We start from the raw sequence: 19,169 nt of genomic DNA, 5'->3' as shown, positions 1-19,169 counted from the left end.
AGGTGGTATTGACAAAATCCGCAATCACTTAGTTGCCAACTCAATAAATATGTACGCGTATGTAGAAAGACAACGAAATAGCAAAAAAAAAGCATCGATTTTACAATTTCTCGATGTAAAAAAGTAAATGATCCGCTACTAAAGAATTTTCAAAGGGATCGTTTCTTTCTTTTTTTCTATGTTTAAATGCAGATTTCTCGTAAATGAACAAAAGCTCGAAAGCTATTTCGAAATCTTTTACGAATTTGTATACCTTTGGCTGTGTGAATCGAATCAGTGCGCAGTTTGTTCAGCCAGCAAATTAACAAACAGCGGAAAGAAGCTAGTACAGTGGAAAGGAAGCGAATGGGGCGGGCGGTGAATAGTGACTTCAATTAAATCCTCGCGGAATGTTTCATTCTGGCCGAAGCGGCTATTCAAAGTAAATCCAGTTCGAACGGTCGATGTTTCGTCAGGGTGATCGAAGGATGCTATTGATTCGGAAGTAAAAACGTTTACAGGCGTAGTAAAAGTGTAAGGAAACAGCATCTCTGTAAACGATTTGGCGTATCGACGCACGACTTTCGAACGTGTTTTCTTGTTACGATACAAGGCAAAAGACGAGGTTTTCTTTATTCAATTGGAAACTTACGAGATCTATTATTCACGTATTTCAATCTCGAATTCGTAGGGTAATGGATATTCCGCTGGGAATCATTTAAATTTGATTTAAAAACGAAAGAAAAACAGGATTTGATGTATGCAATGGAAACTCGGAATTTGTTATTCGCGAATTTTAATTTAGAACTCGAGCAATGGTGAAAATTATCATTTAAATATGATTTGAAAATGAAAAGGAAAACAAGATTTCTTTTATACAGTGGAGTCTTGAAATTCATTATTCATATATCTTAATGTGGAATTCTAGGTGTTGTGAAAATTATCTTTTAAATCGTTGAAAAATAACAGGTTGTCGGATATACTTATCGCTAGGAACAGTTGACAACTGAAACACGATTAAATAAAATGGAAGCTACGTATATGGAAAACTACGTAAGCTTGTAAAATGTAAAATGAGAATGAAGCTTTCACTTGTTCCTTTCATAGGAATCATTTATAGAAAATTATTCAGATTTCAAAAATATACGCGTAATATATAAACACTATCGGTCTCGATAACAGGAACCCTTACAAAACTTCTGACAAACCGCAATTAATTCGACATGCTCCAAGTACAAAACAATCGTCACCTCCACCAAACTGATTTGCAAAAAGACCGGTCTAACCGACAGAAATTCGTGAAAGGGGGCGTGCAAGTAATCGCGCTGTATTCTCGATTAAATGGTCGTTCCCCTTGGCGAGGCTTGGTCCAAGCTTTCGCGCTTACACGCGGCTGCTGAATAATGCAGCTAGACGCCGGTATCCGGGAACAACCGGCGCGGTAATTACGTCGTCCCATTGAAAAGAACTTGGCTTGATCATAATTTCGCCATTAGCTTGGCGCAGAGCAAGCACAGTGGTGGGGATGACGAGTGGAAATCGGATTTCAGAGGGAAGAAAAAAGGTCACGGACACCGTGGGTGGACGTTAGGATAAAGCTACGGCAACGAAAAAGAAAAGAAAGAGGAGAAGGACGGGGGAAAAAGGAACAGGATTGCTTTGAGGAACAAAGAAGGCGGTATATGGTAGAAGAATAAATGGCATGTGATGGTAGCAGGGATAGTTTTAAGCAGAAGGAGAGAACACAAAGGGGAAGAGATAGAATTAAGAAGAGACAAAAAGATGAAGCTTCGCGGCGTGGATGTTTGAAAAGAGGGGTTGAAGCATTTCGCGCGGTCACCGCCCGTAGATATTGCATTTTTATAAGGCGCAGCATGGTATCTAGCCACCTCCTTTATTTCTTTCCGCTGATCTTTTACCCCTCTTTCTCGTCCCCTGATCTACCTTTCTTTTGTTGCCGCGAAAGACGCCTCGGTTAAAGTTGCCCGGGGACGAGTTAACGACGATGCGATTACCGAGCGATTCCGCTCGCTGTTTCGAGATAATTCGATTTTTCAATTTGCAAATCGGTTCAACCGTCGAAACGTAGATTCAGAGCAATTCGCGCAGATGCGTTGTGTACGTGTTCCTTGAAGAAATATCAGTTGAGCTGAGTATTGAATTCGTAGATACGAAATTCTGTAGCGGAGGTCCGATCATAGACGGACTGTTCTGCTTATTATCTGTTATATGTTGATTTCTCAATAATCGTTTCTTTGTTCTTTTATTCGAAGAAAGAGATTCTGAGAAATATTTGACGAGATTGCGCGTGTTCTAGAGTTCATAGATACGAGATTCTTTGGCGTTAGACTGATCACAGACCGACATATCTACGTACGACCCACTTTGTAGATTGCTCGACGTTCTTTCTCTTACGTTACTTGCTCACGAAACTTTTCACTGACTATGCAGTTATAGTCACTATGTCTTTAACTCTATATGCTTAGAAGAAAATCATTCAAATCCAAAAATGCACCTGCAAAATATCCATGAATCTATCAGTTAACAGTAGCTACAAACCCATATAAACTTCCATATAAACCTACGAATAGATCAGTTTCATCACGCCACTGCTTCTCGCATTACAATTTAATTTACGGTTTGCGATTATTTCTCCACCGACAAACACAAGCTACCCTCTTAGAGCTTGCGATACATTAAATCTGCTTCGCTCGACGTTGGGCTCGAAAAATCCGATTAGTCTCTTCGACAATCTCCTTAAGAACTTTGGAAGATCTCGACGACCGATTTCTTCCTTTCGGTACCTACGGGGTGTACGAGCTATTGATTCCACGAGTACAAGCTAATCAATCGCCACCAACATCGATCCCCTTCATCTCGCAATTTGTTTCGCGACTCGCTTCCGCGATCGTTCCAGAGCCTCTCATCTCGCGTGCATTTGGATGTCCTGTTCGCTTCGAGGAACGAAACTCTCAGTCTGGCATTGTTCCCGTCACTTGGAAGTTCGACTAAGTCGGAAGTTCGTCGAAAGATGGCCAACTCGAACGATTGTTTGCGTACGTATTGGCTGGTCTGGCTGGCTAATAGAGCGTGCTTTGGTGGAAGAAACGAGGAGATTTAATTTCGGGGGTTTCTACTAGCTGGGGAATGGGAATTAGGGTTGTGTATATATACCTCTGTGGGGAAGGGGTTTTAGGGCTCGGATACTGTAATTGGTTTTGATAAGATCGCGTGAAACGGAGATTTTATTTTAGGAATTAGATTAGGAAATTGTAAAATCGCTGGCAACTCAGACTTTTTAAACAGTATAACGTAAGGTTGGAAATTTAATTTCTTTTAGGGGCGAAAATTCCATGCAAAGAGAAAGGATGCTGGATAATGTGGTATCATGGACGAAAGGCCTAAGAGATATCGAGCGAATTATAAACAAGCGGTTGCGGAACATGTACGTGGTGGGGCTAAGACAATAGACGTGGGGCTAAGACAAAAGACAAGGGGTTGTTAAGGGACAAAAACGAATTAACAGTCAGTGTGAGTTGAGAAACCAGAGACTGTGAATCGAGAAGTCAGGGAGATAGTGTTGTTAGCGTTGTTGAGAGAGTGTGGTCCGCGTGAGAGAGAGCGTTGGATCCGTGGTGACAAGAGTTGCAAATTAACTACCTAGTTGTCTTAATTATAATACGTTATTGTGATTAGTTCATGTTGAATAACCATCGTTTTCTGTTTAACTAACATGCGTTTAATCCATTGTAAATAAACTAATTGTAGTAAAGGTCCTACACTAATTTATACCTCTGTTCATTGAAATTGTTAGGACGGTTTCTATACTTGTATCGAAGATAGAAACAGATTTTTTTAATTCTACCTAATTGATATGCGAATGAACATAATCTTTCTTCTTGTACGACTTAGTCGTTGGTTATGAGCGATAATATTTTCATCCAGCAACAGGTTCGTATCAAGTTTAATTATTTCCGAGGCCTGTGGCAGGTTTCCACTTGCAATCGATCAGAGCACAGTTCCCAAAATCCATTGACATCGAAGCGGATTCGATGCAACGTGTGCATCAGGAAAACAGGTCACTCGAGGGATCTCGAGACACGGCTATAATTGCCGACCAGAGTTTCTCGTACGCTGATAGCGAGGCATCGCTGGCTAATTAACCAGGGCAACTACGGCGCTCGTGCTACTGAAACGTGGATCTCGATAATTGTTGATTAATTTAGCCTTGAATTCGAGCGGCAATTTCATTGGACCCACGTCGTTTGTCGTTCTGTCTACCATAGCCACCGAAAACACACCGTTAATCGTTAATCGAGTTTCTTTCGTGTTGATTAACTACGTGTAGATCGAACGTTCCTCGACGTTGTTCCGTGATATTAGGAGAAGTATAATTGCAAAGTTAAAATGACCAGAAATTGAGCGAGTGTTCTAGTACTCGCGGATGTGTAAACACACGCTTCTGAAAATACACCTGCTGAAGATACACCTAATATTTATGAACATAAATTTACATTTAATCTACCCAATTATTACACAATGAAAAATTCAAAAATAAAAACTAAGGGAAATAAAATTAGCGATACATTAACTGGCAAAATCCGTATCGCTGCAACCATAATAGCTCGTGGACGAAATACAAGTGGAACCATTACCTTTGATGCCTTCGTTCCGTCACTTTGATTCACATTCCAACGACCATTACACCTCTACCGTTGTACAAGTTTTTCCATGCTTCGCGTACCGAGAGCAAACCAAGCCACAGCTCCTGACCCGTTTACGTTTCATCGACGAGACTTTGAGCAACGAACCATGCCACTCGAGGCACACGTCGAGATTGGTGCATTAAAAATCACCGGTTTGACCAAAATCCAGTTCAAAAAGATCCTGCCTAATCGTGCACGTACCGCAAAAGTCAACCACTCCGACAGAAATCGAGTTTCTCTCTGATACGATTAATTTGTTTCGATAGCTCGTTCCAGTTCTCTGTTTCAGTCAGCCTCCAGTTTCACGTGTTTGCACGTAGTTAAAACGTTCGACACGGTTGTTGCTTGGGTCGAGCATTAAGGTGAGTTCTCTTAATTTCGAGGCCCAGAACCCGTCGAAACCCTGTGCCGGGAGGAACGAAGCGAAAACGAAGCTTCTTCCGCGTCCGCGGTTCCAATTACACCTTCTCCTTCTCCTCCATCCTTGCAACGTCTTTCTCCGTTCCACACCCCTAATTTGCTTCCCATCTCCGTCCCTCTTTGCCCTTATCTCTCCCCTTACGTTTCTCTATGTTCGTTCAATCCACGCTTTCAGCCTGTTCTCAAGCTCCTCGTCGATGTTTCCACGTCTCACTCGAGTTTGCAGTCTCTCGTAAGGAGAGCAGACATAATTAGCCGCTCGTATTTTGATTAAGTTCTCCATCGAGAAACGAGACTCGGAAACCGAGCAACGTTCTCGGTGTCCTTACCTCCCCTTCTCTCCTCACCCCGCCGGAACTCTGCGCTTCATTAGCGGACAACGCGGTAACTGGCCGAGTTACTGAAAGGAAAACGCACAGGATTTTCGAACGCAATTAATTGTTCGACCAAGGAATCAGAGTGGCGGTTTCGAGGTTTTAATTATTGCGGAGGCGAGTGGTGGTGACCTTTGGCATACGACGATCGTAGGTTAACTCGAGTTCGTACGAATAAATCCGAATTAGCGTTACGCTAGCTTTGAGTTAATTTATAATTTAAAATAAATAATTGCGAATATGAGTGGTAGCTTCGAGGTACGACAATAGTAAATTATACAAGATTCGAGAATTCGAATTAGCGTTTGAAGGGTCTCTTGTCATAATCTAAATTGAATCGAACGCGTGAGGGATTGGAACATCGATTTGTTCCTTTGGGACGCGACCCGGTGAGGATGACATAAATTAGGTTTGCTTCTTGATTAGGTACTCTGGGAGACGACGTACCTTTGAAGTTCTTAGACTGCAGATTTGAATAAATACTGTGCTGGAATCTTGGTCTTTGTATTGAGTATCCTAGAATATATTCTCCTTAATGAAGCGCATATATAATGTTATATAACATTCAAATCTAGCGAATATAATATGGGGAAATTTTTCTATAATATAGCAACGATTTAATGTAATCGATCAGATGCAAACATTTCAGTTTTCTTTTGTGTAGAAGCACTTCGGTCTAATTATTAATAAATTGGCATCTTGTAAGTATAAGATGCACAATGGCATAGAATGTAAAAATCGGAGAAAGAGGAAATCGAGGTAATGCTAATTGAAGAAATATCTCATTCAAGAACATGGATTTATAGTACAACCATTTTATGAATTTCCTGCTTAATTTAATTAAATTTGTTCCTTTTTAGTCAAGTTACGTTCTAAAGAAACACACTACGTTCAACGTTCGCTGACAGGCACCAAACACAATCTCGAACAGAAAAAGCACAGAAAAATGCGAAGAAGAGTTCTGGAAAAATAATTATATAATTGCAAAAACATTCACCAAAGACCGTGCTGTCTTGTTTTTTACAAAACTCGAAGAAAATGCGGGCAGAAATGCAGAGAAACGTCCTAGTAAAGTGTCTTTATTTATTTTCCATCTGTCGACTCAATTATCTCGAATTTCCCAAGGCGGACGAGCAACCTAACCCGCTGATTGGACGTCGCGTCGCATGTTTAATTAAGCCTGTGTCACGAAGACACGTCGTCACGAGTACGTGCGAACGAAACAAACAGCCTAACGACGTTCCCGCGATTCCGTGTACTCGTCGCCGCTACGACAAGTCTGCCACGTTGCAAGCAGACCCTCGTCGAAGACAAGACGTCGATTCCACGTTGAAAAACACAACGACGTTCGCTCCGCGGCAAAGAGAACCAACCAGAGTACCCGTTGCAAAGTTTTAATTAACGTCGCTACTTTTACAGGCGTTGTATCGGACGGTTCAGTGAATCCGATCTTGCAATCTCTCGCGAGATTTCATTCTTTATATCAGTGGAAAATTTTTCATTCGATGGTTTTTACATGTAGAAACTGGGAAGATTTTTTTTTATTTTTTAGCATAATATTTTTAGTGCTTTTATAAAGTGCGTAAACTATCGAACGTTGTCGTGGACACGGTATTTTTATTTATTTTTCTGCGAGGTGTTGCTTTTTTGGAAAATGTAAAGATTCTCTTATATTAAAATTGCGAATTAATTTTCAGAGATATTTTTGACTAAAAGTACATTTATTCCAAGAGAATCAAAGGAGTTACATTAATCAAAATATCTTCCTTCGTCTTCTACAACTTTTTCCTATTTTTCTGGCAAGAGATGGATGTCGCGACGATAGAACGATTTATTTTTCGAATTGATCCATTCATCGGTGAATTTTTGCACTTCTCCGATATTTGAGAAGTGTGTGCCTTCCAGTACGTGCTGCATTGACCGGCGAAGGTGGTAGTCCAATGGAACCGGAGTCTGGAGAATACGCAGAGTGGGAAAGGACTTCCCATTCGAGCTCCAACAACGTTTGCTTCACGGTTATTGCAACGTCGTGCATTGTCATGCAAGAGAATGACTTTGTGTCGTTTATTTGATATTTGTGGACGTTCCTGGTCTAGAGTACGTTTCAAGCTGTACGTAGTTGACGTCGATAACGATTCCCCGTAACACCTTCGTGCAGTTACAATGGTTCATAGAATCCATCTTCTTGATCCCACCAAACAGTGTGCATTACCTATCGACTGTGAATTCTACGGGTTTCATTTCGCTGCTTTTAAAATTCAATCGTTTATGTAACATATTAAACGTCAAACATAAATATCGAGACATGGTCACATTGTAATTTGATATAACCGCGAAATTCTACAACTTACAACTGGAGCACTCTATTGAAAGCCCTGAAACTAATTCACGCCTCTGATATTTCATTTTCTGGCCAGCTAGTTCACCATAAATTCCTCTAAATTGTGGAGCTTCGGGAACTAAAAAAATTTTATCAATTTTTCCATGAATCGTAATATCGTTCTTAATCTTCCTCACGCTCGTTTCCCATAATTCTGTTAGCAGGAAAGGCAGCGAAACGTAGTTAGCTGGCCATAAATTCCTTCGGACACTTCGACGAAGGTCACGCGCTCGCGAATAAATCGAATATCGATCGGATGAGAGGTAGTAACCTGGCTATCTCGGGATCCCAGACCGCTGTTCCTTAATTGATCGAACAGGAAGATCGGTGTCCGGAACGCGCGTTTCCTCTTTCTTCGTCTGCGAACCGAATTAAAGTAACGAGATCGAAGGAGAATTGGAATCCTACGGTGAAACAAAAAGCGCGAATTAAAATAGCCGGGGATAACGAAGCGAAGCGAGAAGATTTGCCACGTCGGTTCACTGGCCCCTTTACCTCGTTATCCTATCCGTGAATCGATTCCAAAGAACGTTTCGCGCTATTTCTTCTTTATCTCCGATTCTACAAAGGGTTAATTTTTCAAATTTAAAGCGAATCTATTCGAATCTACGAGGCTGGTCGTGTCCTCTTAGAAATCGAAACAAATTTAAATGCGTAAATAAATGCGTATATCCAGAGAGATACGCGTGGATGATTCCAGTTTAAAAATGAAGCGAAGAACACAGTACCTAAATAAAATCATTGACGCTTTGCATAATTGTAAAATTTTATCACTTACATTTACATTATCAATATATTTATATGCAACTGCTATTATTTCACTCAATATTTCACCCCTTAAACGAACAACGAATAAAGCGAAATTCCTCTTTCCTACTAATATTCTAAAATCCACTTGTCGTCGAAAGAAAGAGAAGAATCTCTTTTGTTGAAAGAAAATAGAACAAGAAAGGATAAAGTCTAAAATAATCACGACACAACGTTCCCTAATAAAGAATAACAAAGAAAACATAGTAAAGCCACGAATTCGAGAAGAATTTCAATTCTGTCGCCTATAGCACACGAAGCAAAGCCCTGGATCGATCGGTTTGAAAATGAAGCCAATCCAGAACGGGGACAAGGAACAAATTCGATCGCGAGCTTTCAGCCTGTATCGGCGAAAGGTGGTGATTTTCCTGCGTCACCACCGGAGAAAAATCGACGACGTGGATAGAGGTGAATTTGTTTCGTTGAAATATCCGCGATCGGTCTGACAGAAATGGCTGGCAGGCGCTTGGCCAGCATATCGCGTGGGAGTTGCTCGAAGGCTGTGAGCTCGTCGCGATCGCCATCGCCATTTCGATGCTATGCCATTCGGGTTCCCGTAGCCGTTTCCGTTGGGAAATGTCCGCAAAGTCGCCGTCCTATCTTCGCATCCAACGCGAAACAAACTGGCGACGATAAGACTACGACTTCCGCACCGAAATCCTCCGGAACGGACTTACTCAATGATATCTTCATTGCAGTTGGAGATGATACTTCGAAACTTGATGATAGACGGAAATAATTGTGCAACTTGGTGCTCGTTCTCTTCGATCTTGAGATCGTAGTTCGATAATTACAGTCAAGGTTATAGTTTAGTCGAGGATTATGGTTTTGGAGTTGCGATTGAAATTTGTTTAAGAAATTTGATACTTGGCGAGAGATTTAGGGTAATGTTTCAAATGTATCAACATTGAAGCTAGATAAAATACACGTTAAATTAATAAATTTTTAGATATGGCGTGTTCAACGACAATTTCTTAAGCTTAAATATACATGCGATAGTTATACGTGTAATCAGAAATTAGATACATAATCACGAAATTTACATAATCCATTTATAGTAGTGCGTGAACTATGAAACTCATAGGATGAATAATAGACGAGAAATCTGTCAAAATGTTTAATAATAGATTCTAAATAAAATTATTAATATTTATAATAATATATTACCGTAATATAAAAATAAGAATAATGGAATAATAAATCAACACGAATAAATTATTCACCTCATAAAACCTCATAAAACACAATTCATCCCAATTAACTCTACAAAAACTACCATTCGCCCTCGAATCACTCCCCAATCTAAACCATTTTCGACAATCAGTCGCAAATAGAATCTGCCAATCGGCAAAAGAAAGGTCTGGTCCTCGATTCTCCGTTCCAAATATTTACAGGCAAGTTTGGAGACGGGCAGAGGGGTGCGGATTTGTGCGTGGAACGAGAGCAAGCTGCCTTATCAGACCGTTCATCCTCCATATGGGGATTGGTCGTCGCTTTTATGCGACGTTTTCCACGTCTACCAGCCGGCACACGTACGTGTTTCCACGGGAACGACAGTTTCGTCGAAGTTTTGCCTCTGCTGGCCCGGAGATTTTTCGTCGGGATAAGTGAAGGGTCTTATCGAGAAAGGCGAGAGTTGGTAACAACTTGGACGATATTATCGCCGATCTGACGGGATGCGAACGATTCCATTGGTCGACGATACGGCTTGTTTTTTTTCGTCACGCTGAACGATGGTCAGTATTCTTATCAAAGATTTCGTCTCTATCGTGTTTAATAGATCTTCGTCGCGAATATATCGCTGTATTAAATATAAAATATTCTTTGATGTACGTTCAAACGAAGTTACGATAAAGTCTCAAGAAAAAAGCTTTGTCAAAGAATAATTCGAACAATACTTTGTCAAATAATTCGTCAATACGTAACATTTACTACCGTAATAACATCAAAGAACGAAGGAAACATACCGATAACCTCGATTCCTTTGATCCGCGCCCAGACACAAAGCACACATTCGCTTCACTCGTCGCGAGAACGTCCCTCAGGCTGTTGAAGACAGTCAACAAGGGCTTAGACATTTTCCAAGAGTCGTCCCCGCTCGTTTATCACGACCAAACTGAGCGTAACACTCTCGAGTCGTTGAGAAGTTTCTCTCTGCGTGCAATTTTTCGCGAGAACGGATCCGAGACGTCGACGCACGCACGTAAAAATACGAAGAATCGAAGGCAATCGTATGCTCGCGCTCACCCCTCGGGGGATTTCCGTCCTAGTGGCGTCGATAGATCGCACTCCGATACTCTCGAGACCGTCTCACGCGATATTTTCCTCGAAGATAAACCGTACCAGACGCAGAATTTTTTTATGCAAATTTTTACATATCTTTTAAATCTTTTCAAACGAATATTTTCCATTTTTCTATTTTCCGTTTGTCCGAGTTGTTTACTTTACAATACTCAGCAAAGCTTTTAGAAGTTAACCGATGAAATTTCTTTGACTATTGGCCTTAACTGTCAGCAATGAAATGGAAACCTTGCAATAAAAACGTTTTCCCTCCAAAATGGGCCGTGGCTCGGAGATATGAAAAGGCACAAAGCGTTGGTATCGGTTCAATCGAGTTTGATTTTTTTCGAGGGCGTGCTCAGGGCTAAATTTCCATGCCGGTATCCTCACAGGATTTTGTTTCCGCGAATTCTTTCGTACCGGCTTTTCTCCCGCGGGAAATCGTGCAGAAAAATCAGCGAGTGGCCGCGATTTCAAGAACGTCACCAAGGGAGACTGAAATTGCCGGACAGGGGTGGTTTGTCGTCACTGAGAATAATTACTCGTCGAACAGGAGAAGCGGAATAAAAAGTACAAAGAGGAAAAAGCGGAGGAATATCGATAAAGAAAGAAAAGGAGAAAAAAAAGGAAACGGGAAAGGGCAATGTTTGTTGCGAGTATTTTTATCGAGCGGAATTTTTCTCGATCGACACGCTCGTTTATTAAAAACGCCGACGTTAATAGACGAACCAATTTCAACGAACTGAAGACTAAGTTAATTAATGAAGCTCCGCTTTCGTGTTCATTTTGTGCTTTACATCTTCTTTTAAGTAGAACGATGTTGTTCGTTTTAAACGAAATTCTATGTAATTACAGTAACGTTATAACGGATGGGCTACAAACGAGTGACGTTGCTATCTTTGACGAGGAATACTCGTAAGCGCATTTATGGAGGTGTTACGAAGGTTTCTTTGTCTTTTTGTCGATGTCAGTTCCCTTATCCTGCTTTCGTGCACAGTGTTTTATAATATGTGGGATACGTTTCAGCAACGTACGAACGAAACAAAGCTGTGAAAACAGTTAGATAAACACGCGTTCTGGTGTACTTTGTTCTCGAGTTATATCGTTGCATCGCGAATAGTCGACTGTTGGCGACTTTCAAATGGACTGGATAATAACGCGTACGTGAGTATAATTTAGCGAATGATTTGCGTGTAGACTCTCGAACCTGCATTCTTCATTCCTTTTCACAAGATATACCAATTTATCAACATATACCAAGAATTACTTAACCTCTTAATTATTGGCAACGAAAACACTACTACGAAACCACTAGAGTCAGGGAAAACGCCAGATGAAGATACTCACCGGCCGCGTGCATAGATTCGACACTCGAAAGTTTGCGATACGTCAGTGCCAGAAGGAACTTGGACTATCTCGTTCGTTTTTATTAAAATTCAAAATTTTCCTGGCTGTAGAATTTAAATAGTACATGGCAACGATACGTATACAAACGTAAACTGCAAAATAGCAGAGACGTCATGTCCGTGTCATAAATCCTGCTTAAACTAATTGCTACCGCCTTAAGATATAAGTTAGGGAATATTAGCGAAGTGAACCGTAAAATTGAAATTTTTACAGACAAGAGATAAAATTATCTGTAATATAACGTTAGTAATAATAGCACGTGTTGATCAGGTATACACGATGGTTATGTTATCCAAATAGAAAAGAGGGAATCAAGAATGATCTTATTCAACATCAGTTATGTTCGTTTAACTTCGCTAGCAACAGTATACACAATACAACTACGTAATAGTACAAGTTATACAATAGCAAATTGTACTATTACGCGTTATAAAATAGTAAGTTCGAATAGGCGGAAAGAACAATGTGATATAACGATGTAGATAAAGGTCGATTCTTGAGAGCACGTGTCTGACCAGTAACGTTCCACGACTACTGCGAGTCAGACGACAGTAATTGCGAGGCGTGGCGCTTTATGGTGGTCTGTTTTACGACCGGCCATCTGCATACCCTTGCATCCGGCTCTTAACGACAGTAGTGTTTTTCCTGACATTCCGGGAACCGACTTGCCGAATCCTAAATTTTGTCCCATGGGTTTATAAAATAATAATATTACGCTTCAGTGAAATTAAATCTTATTATGCAAATGCAGAGGATTAAACAAAGAGAGAAGAAGATAGAGCGGCGAAAATTTTTTAACGACTCAGAAGTCCAAGAACTGAATTCGTTACACTCCTTATTGTTTGATATTTTAAAATATCCTAAGCTTGTATCACGTTTCTATTTACATTCTTATCTGATATTTAAACGCGAATAAAAGTACGAGAAGGTTGTTTATACTTGGGGAAAAAATATAAACAGTTGCATCAGATTTTGCTTACCAGCAAGCTTTCAGGAAGTTTAAGCTCACATACGACCGGCTTAATGTCCCGTACAGTTATAAATTCAGCTCGATCGTGTTACAAATATCGGTAATGACGGTTGGCGAGTGTATGGCCGTAGATAAACACGCGAGCAGCTTCCATCTGAAAGGGTCTCTATCTGAGGGTCCAGCCGAACGAACTGGCTCGTAAATTTCGTCTGGATTCGAGGGAGAAAAATCTGGAGCCGTGGTATCCTCTGTGGACCTGGTCGAAGATTAAGGTTCTTTCGATCGCGACACAGATCGAGGAAAAACAGAACAAAAATATAAACTACATTTTACTATGATTCGAGAAATGTTTCCGTTAAAGGATAGTTATCAACGTGGAAAGAATTTCCGAGTTTTCGAAGCACCCGACAACTTCGCGTGTATTTTTAAATCGAGTTTCTACGTAGCAAATTTTACGAGGATTCAATTACACACGAAAACCGGAATCGTTCGGCGCTAAGGATATTATTCAAAGTTGAATGTCTCCGGGAATCTTAGATGGCTGGTGGAAGTCGGCGAACTTCTTAACATATGAAATAGAGTCGTAAATCTCACAATACCTCGGAATTTTTACGCGCCACGTTTATATCCTTCTTATTCTGCACACAGTTTCTCACATTATTCTGCTTTAAACATTCCTAACCATCATCGCGTCGTTCTATGCCATAAATACGTTTGACCTGTTTTACTGTACGAGATGAAAATAATTTTTCCCTTATCGAAAAAACTTTCTTCTACTCTAGTATCGAAGAATGCTATACATATTACGATATAATATGCTGTTGATCGATATCCATGTACATACGATCAACGCGCATATGTATTAATCATCGAATTATTGAAGAACTCTGTAGTATCAAAAGATCTGGTAAAAATCTGAAATCTGTGAAACTGTTCAAATTCGAAAGAAACGAGCGTGCTGCTTTTGAAGAAACGAAGAGAAAACAGCGGTCGCAGATTGGCTGGCTGCGTACGTAATTGTAAATAACGGTTCGGTGTTATTCGCAAGTTTTATCTTGAGGCGTTTCCGCGGAAAGCGTTGCGGCAATTGCCGCGAAGCTCTATGCGAAAAGTTTCGACGTTCAAGCGCAGCCACTCGCTTCGTTTCCCCGTGCCTTATCTTCATTACGGCCGGTGGATATTAGGCAGCGAACTCCAGTCCTGGATAAATAAAGCATAAGGGAGGGACGGAGAACTTAAAGAGGGTGGTACGTAGAACGCGTCGTGCAGCACGATAAAAAATATATTCGCGTCCCGGTGAAAAATACGTCGGGAATGCCGGACGCTTGTCGTTCGTCTACGTTCGCATGCTAAAGGGAAAACACTTTTAATCACCATGAACACTCGTGATGAAAGTTTCATGTTCTAAATGCGAACCAAGCTTGAAAAGTTGTTGCTCTGCTTAACGACTCGTAACACGATACCTTTTACTTCGTATTTCGTTTCATTTAAATTGTTTTTTTATCTACGCGTACTGAGTAGTTTATGCCATCAATGGCTTCCGACAGTTAGAAATAGTAAAATTTCCATTAGAAGAGGAAAATTTTACATCGACGTTTCTTTATAACGACTAGGTATATCCGTAAAGGCATTCATGAGCTTTTTTACTGTTATTTTGTACGAGTATTATTGGCTTCGTATGACTGCAAATTTTTATGAACATACGTACGTAAAGAAACGAGATCTAAATAGAGATTTGTTTCGTACTCTAAAATAAATTGTAACAGACATTTTAGATATTCCCTGTACTTTTGCGTATGTATACACATTCTGTACATTTTGGCGCGTTCAAATTTTCTATGGTTGCATAAATATCCGCAATTTGAAGCAAATAAAATCCATCGGGTTCTGTGTAAAAACCGACATCCGCAATTCTCGAGTAGATTAACGCGATCAAAAATCTTTTACAGCCTATAAGGAAACGATGGCACGAGCGTTGGCCGCAAACGTCTAATTCGCCGTCTCACCTGCGCGCCCGTAGAAACTCCCACGGCGTGCTTTACAATTCAATCGTCGTCTCTCGTCGCTTTTACTGTCGTTTCGATCGGCGTATTGCGATGGAAATAAAGATAGTCCCACCCCGAGGAAGGGGAGGATTAAACATTGACGATAAGCCACTCGCGCGGAACAAGAGGAAAACGTCCTCGAGGGAAGCTTCTCGCGTTGGCGATGAAGGGAGCAACCAGGTAAAGAAAGGGCTGTGCTTATCGTCGAGTCAAAAGGATGAACAGAGAGCTGACCGAAAAGGAAAAGAGAAAGCACGACGTCCGTGGAACGTGGATACTCGATGGACGCGCACGAACGACGCGGAGAATCGGGACAAACGACGGACAAAAGGTATACGCTTCGGCCATACAGCGCCGGGCGAAAACGTTTGTCGAGGCACGTACGATTCTGTTCGCTGGCAGACGAAAAACCGATAACAACGCCTCTCCGCGGGGGCGATGGTGGGTGGAAGACTGACTGAAATTGAAGCAACCGCCTCGTAGACAGGTGGACGGACAGTCTTAGTCGCGGGGGTTGAAAGTATCTTGCTTTCGTTATCGTTCCACTCGCGTTTTCGGTGACTGGCTGTTTCTTGGGAAAGGGAATTTTCGTGGCAATTTTTTCGATAAAAAATCATTTCGATGATATTTCGACGTTGACGTTCCTTTGTATCTTTTTTTTTTTTTTTTACAATTATTGAAAGAATGGTATTAACGAGAATGGTATTAACGTTAATAATCGAAGAATTGTATAGAATTTTAGAATTGTATATATGGAAAATATTACGTATATTGTTAAATATATTAAAAACGTATGAAACGTTAAAATCTGGGAGATGTTTATGGACTGCAAAGCAGCGCGTATTCGTTGGTTGCTCATAACGATTGCAAGTAAATTAAAGGGAATGAAGAGACACTGCGAAGTTGAATATAATGGTGTCTTTTGTCGTTTGAGATTGAACCTTCACTCGCTTCTCTAATTGTGCCATTTACATCTTCGTTTCATGAAAATACCATTCATTTTGATATGTTCTGTAATATGTTTTAATAGAGGATATTACGTGGAATAATTTAAGCACGAGTTATAGTATTTCCACGAATCTCTCAGAACTTTATCTCCTAATTATCATTTGAATCATCTTTCCTCAAAGACGCGCCATAACTGAATATACCGTAGATGTTTAGCCTAGATGGAACACGCTTCGAGACGTTTCAACGTTTCTTGTTAACAGCTTAGATTCGCAATTACCATTTGAATATCTATTTTTTGAAGTCTGTCTGCCGTCAGAAGTCTTATCTTAAAATCTTCCTTCTATTACCTTTCTTATCCTCGAAAAAATTAAATTGCCATCGAAAATTATTCCAGTTTCAAAGTTCAACGTTCGAGCGCACGAACGTTGTTCGCTCTTAATTTTAATTAACGCGTTTGTTACTTATTTGAGGCACTTCGTTAGAGAATCAATCAACGAGATCGAATCGCGGGCTTCAAAAGGAAGTGCAGAAGATTACCAGGCGTCCTTGTTGAAAACCATGAAAGTGAGGTACAGTTTCCGACAAAGGGTCAGAAGGCAATACTGAAAAAAAACTGAAAAGCTAGGAACAACCAATACGCATAATGCCTATCGATCGAGAGGGTATCGTTTTTCAGACGAGATGAGCCCACGTCCATAGCCGGCCGACGAATTGTTTCCTGGCTGTTATTGAAATATTACGGTCCTCCATTTACCCGTGAAACATCGAATTCCATCAATCTGTTGTCAAAATAGGAACGAATAAAAATAAAACACAATAGTCTTTTCAACTACAAAGTTCTCTCATCTTCCTATCAATTTTTCCCATTCTACGATTGAAGATTCTATTTCGATTTAATCGTACTCGTGATTATAAGATTCTCTTTGTTATCTTCTTCGTTCTAAAATACAAACATCGATAGAAACTAGGATGTTTTTCAGATACTACGAAATATATGAATATATGAGAAAAATTATTGCGTAATTCTAGTAAACTGTGAAATATGAAAAGTTACTCGCGACGAATGAAAGTTTCACCTGTAATAAAAATTACGAACCTTTGTATTTCGAGAGTTAATCTCTCTTGCTGGATAAAATTCTCAAGAAGAAAACAGAATTTTGCTCGACCACTCGGGGAATCAAACCGAATTGTCGGCAAAGGCGTACATAGCCGGGATGAGAAAGAAAGAAATCATCTACGATTAATTAAAACGCGCTTAAGCCCTGGCTAAGAGAGTTCCAGAGGTCGAGAGGCAGTCCAATTAATTGGAGCGATTCTTCGCCGCGTCACATGACAAATCCAGCCCCGAATCCCAGCCCATCGACCCAATCAATTGATTCTTTTTCCTCACGTCTTACTCTCCAAACCCGTTCCATTTCAACCTTTGCGCTCTATTTCTAATTCCATCGTAAGGATTCCTTAACCTGTCCATCGTTTACACAGCAAAACACGTCTGACATATGTGAAAATTACTTCGAGACTCAGCTGGTTATTAATTATTCAACTATTTAATAGGAAAATATACTTTCCTTTCTATTTCATAGCAATTTCCTAAATCGTTTCTAATGCTGTCAGTATTCTAGCAAGCACGTGGTATAAATTTGCACGAACATCTACTGTTTAATCGTTGAACAGTTGTATATAAACTAAAGAAGAACGTAGCAATAACTGATATAATGTAAGAAAAACTCCGTACAGCTTTAAAATTCGTAACTTCAATTTCCGATACTCGTTATCCCAGTAGAAACAGTTTCGATTACTTTCCAGCCTTCGTACACCGTGGAAAGTATTCAGCTAAGGATTTTGACAACGTTCCAAGCAAAATACCCTCGACGATGAATTTCAGCTCGTCCTTACGAGCTGCGTAAATATTGAAACGCGTCTGGGACCATTTTTGCGACAGGCTAGAGTTCTCGTGGAGCAGAGGGCAAATATAATTTCCCGATTATCTTTGATCGATACGATTTCCAACGGGACAGGGCTGCGCGATTGCTCGTTTTTCATCCAGTAACTTGCAGACTGACTGGCGATGAGTCGGAATTAAAGCTTTCGAAAGATCAACGAAAGGGACGGTAAACGGGTGAAAATCGTCGGATGGGCGGGGTTACGAGTTTCTTGGCGTGGCGAGTAACGAGGAAAGACGGAGGAACGTCGATCGACACGAGAGGCCACGAGCGGGAAGAAATTCGTAGGGATGAGACGGAACCGCGAAACTGGATCCATCGGGATAAGGATTCGAGTAAACTTGAAGCCAGGCGTTGGGCTATTAATAAAAAATTAAGAAACTCGAGAGAACGGAAGTAGCCCTTGCGAAACTTGGCCACGATGGACCGGAACCGAGTTAACCGCGGTCAACCTCGGCCACTTATCTTGAAAATTATTGGAGAATCGTGAGGAAGTTGGAATAACGGTGTGTCTCAGGGGGATGAGCCGGGCACGGGGTGGTTCTGGGAGTAAAATGGAGTGGAATACGGAAATGGGTCAGATGAGTTTATTCCTCGTTGTGCTGGTCGACGAGCTGATCGGTGTGTAGAACCGTTGAGAGAGCGTCGATAATCGAGGGACGCATGTTTAGTTTCATAAGTCTGTAAATTGAAAAACATAGAAACATTGGCTTTTTATATTTACCTTAGAATTTAGCATTATTAGTTTTATCATAGTAATCGACGAGGTTGCAGTATTTGAACAATAAAGAGCCAAAATATTTGTTGAATCTTCAAAGATTAATGGATGTTTAAATTAATGATCGAGTAGAACAGTTTTGTTTGGAAAGTGGATTATCAAGAGGAATTAGGTGTATTTGCTCGTAGG

At 40.6% G+C, this 19,169-nt stretch overlaps 1 protein-coding gene and 1 long non-coding RNA gene across 2 annotated transcripts in view; both read right to left on the bottom strand.

Moving 5' to 3' along the window:
- Positions 1 to 7,282, bottom strand: part of LOC117152221 — a 20,046-nt gene extending 12,764 nt beyond the window's left edge. Inside the window, exons 1-2 of the long non-coding RNA XR_004462535.1 lie at positions 7,199 to 7,282; positions 2,617 to 2,631 (exon numbers count right to left, since the gene is read on the bottom strand). This is a non-coding gene — a long non-coding RNA (uncharacterized LOC117152221). The remainder of the gene's footprint in view (positions 1 to 2,616; positions 2,632 to 7,198) is intronic.
- LOC100743760 overlaps positions 1 to 19,169 on the bottom strand; it is a 135,686-nt gene that overhangs the window by 75,413 nt on the left and 41,104 nt on the right. The gene's annotated exons all lie outside the window — the stretch shown is intronic.

The sequence above is a fragment of the Bombus impatiens genome, unplaced genomic scaffold, assembly GCF_000188095.3.
Source record: "Bombus impatiens unplaced genomic scaffold, BIMP_2.2 scf_0843, whole genome shotgun sequence".
Taxonomy (NCBI): Eukaryota; Metazoa; Arthropoda; class Insecta; order Hymenoptera; family Apidae; genus Bombus; species Bombus impatiens.
The sequence above is the reverse complement of the archived record's forward strand: the minus strand, read 5'-3'. Positions and strand labels throughout refer to the sequence as shown.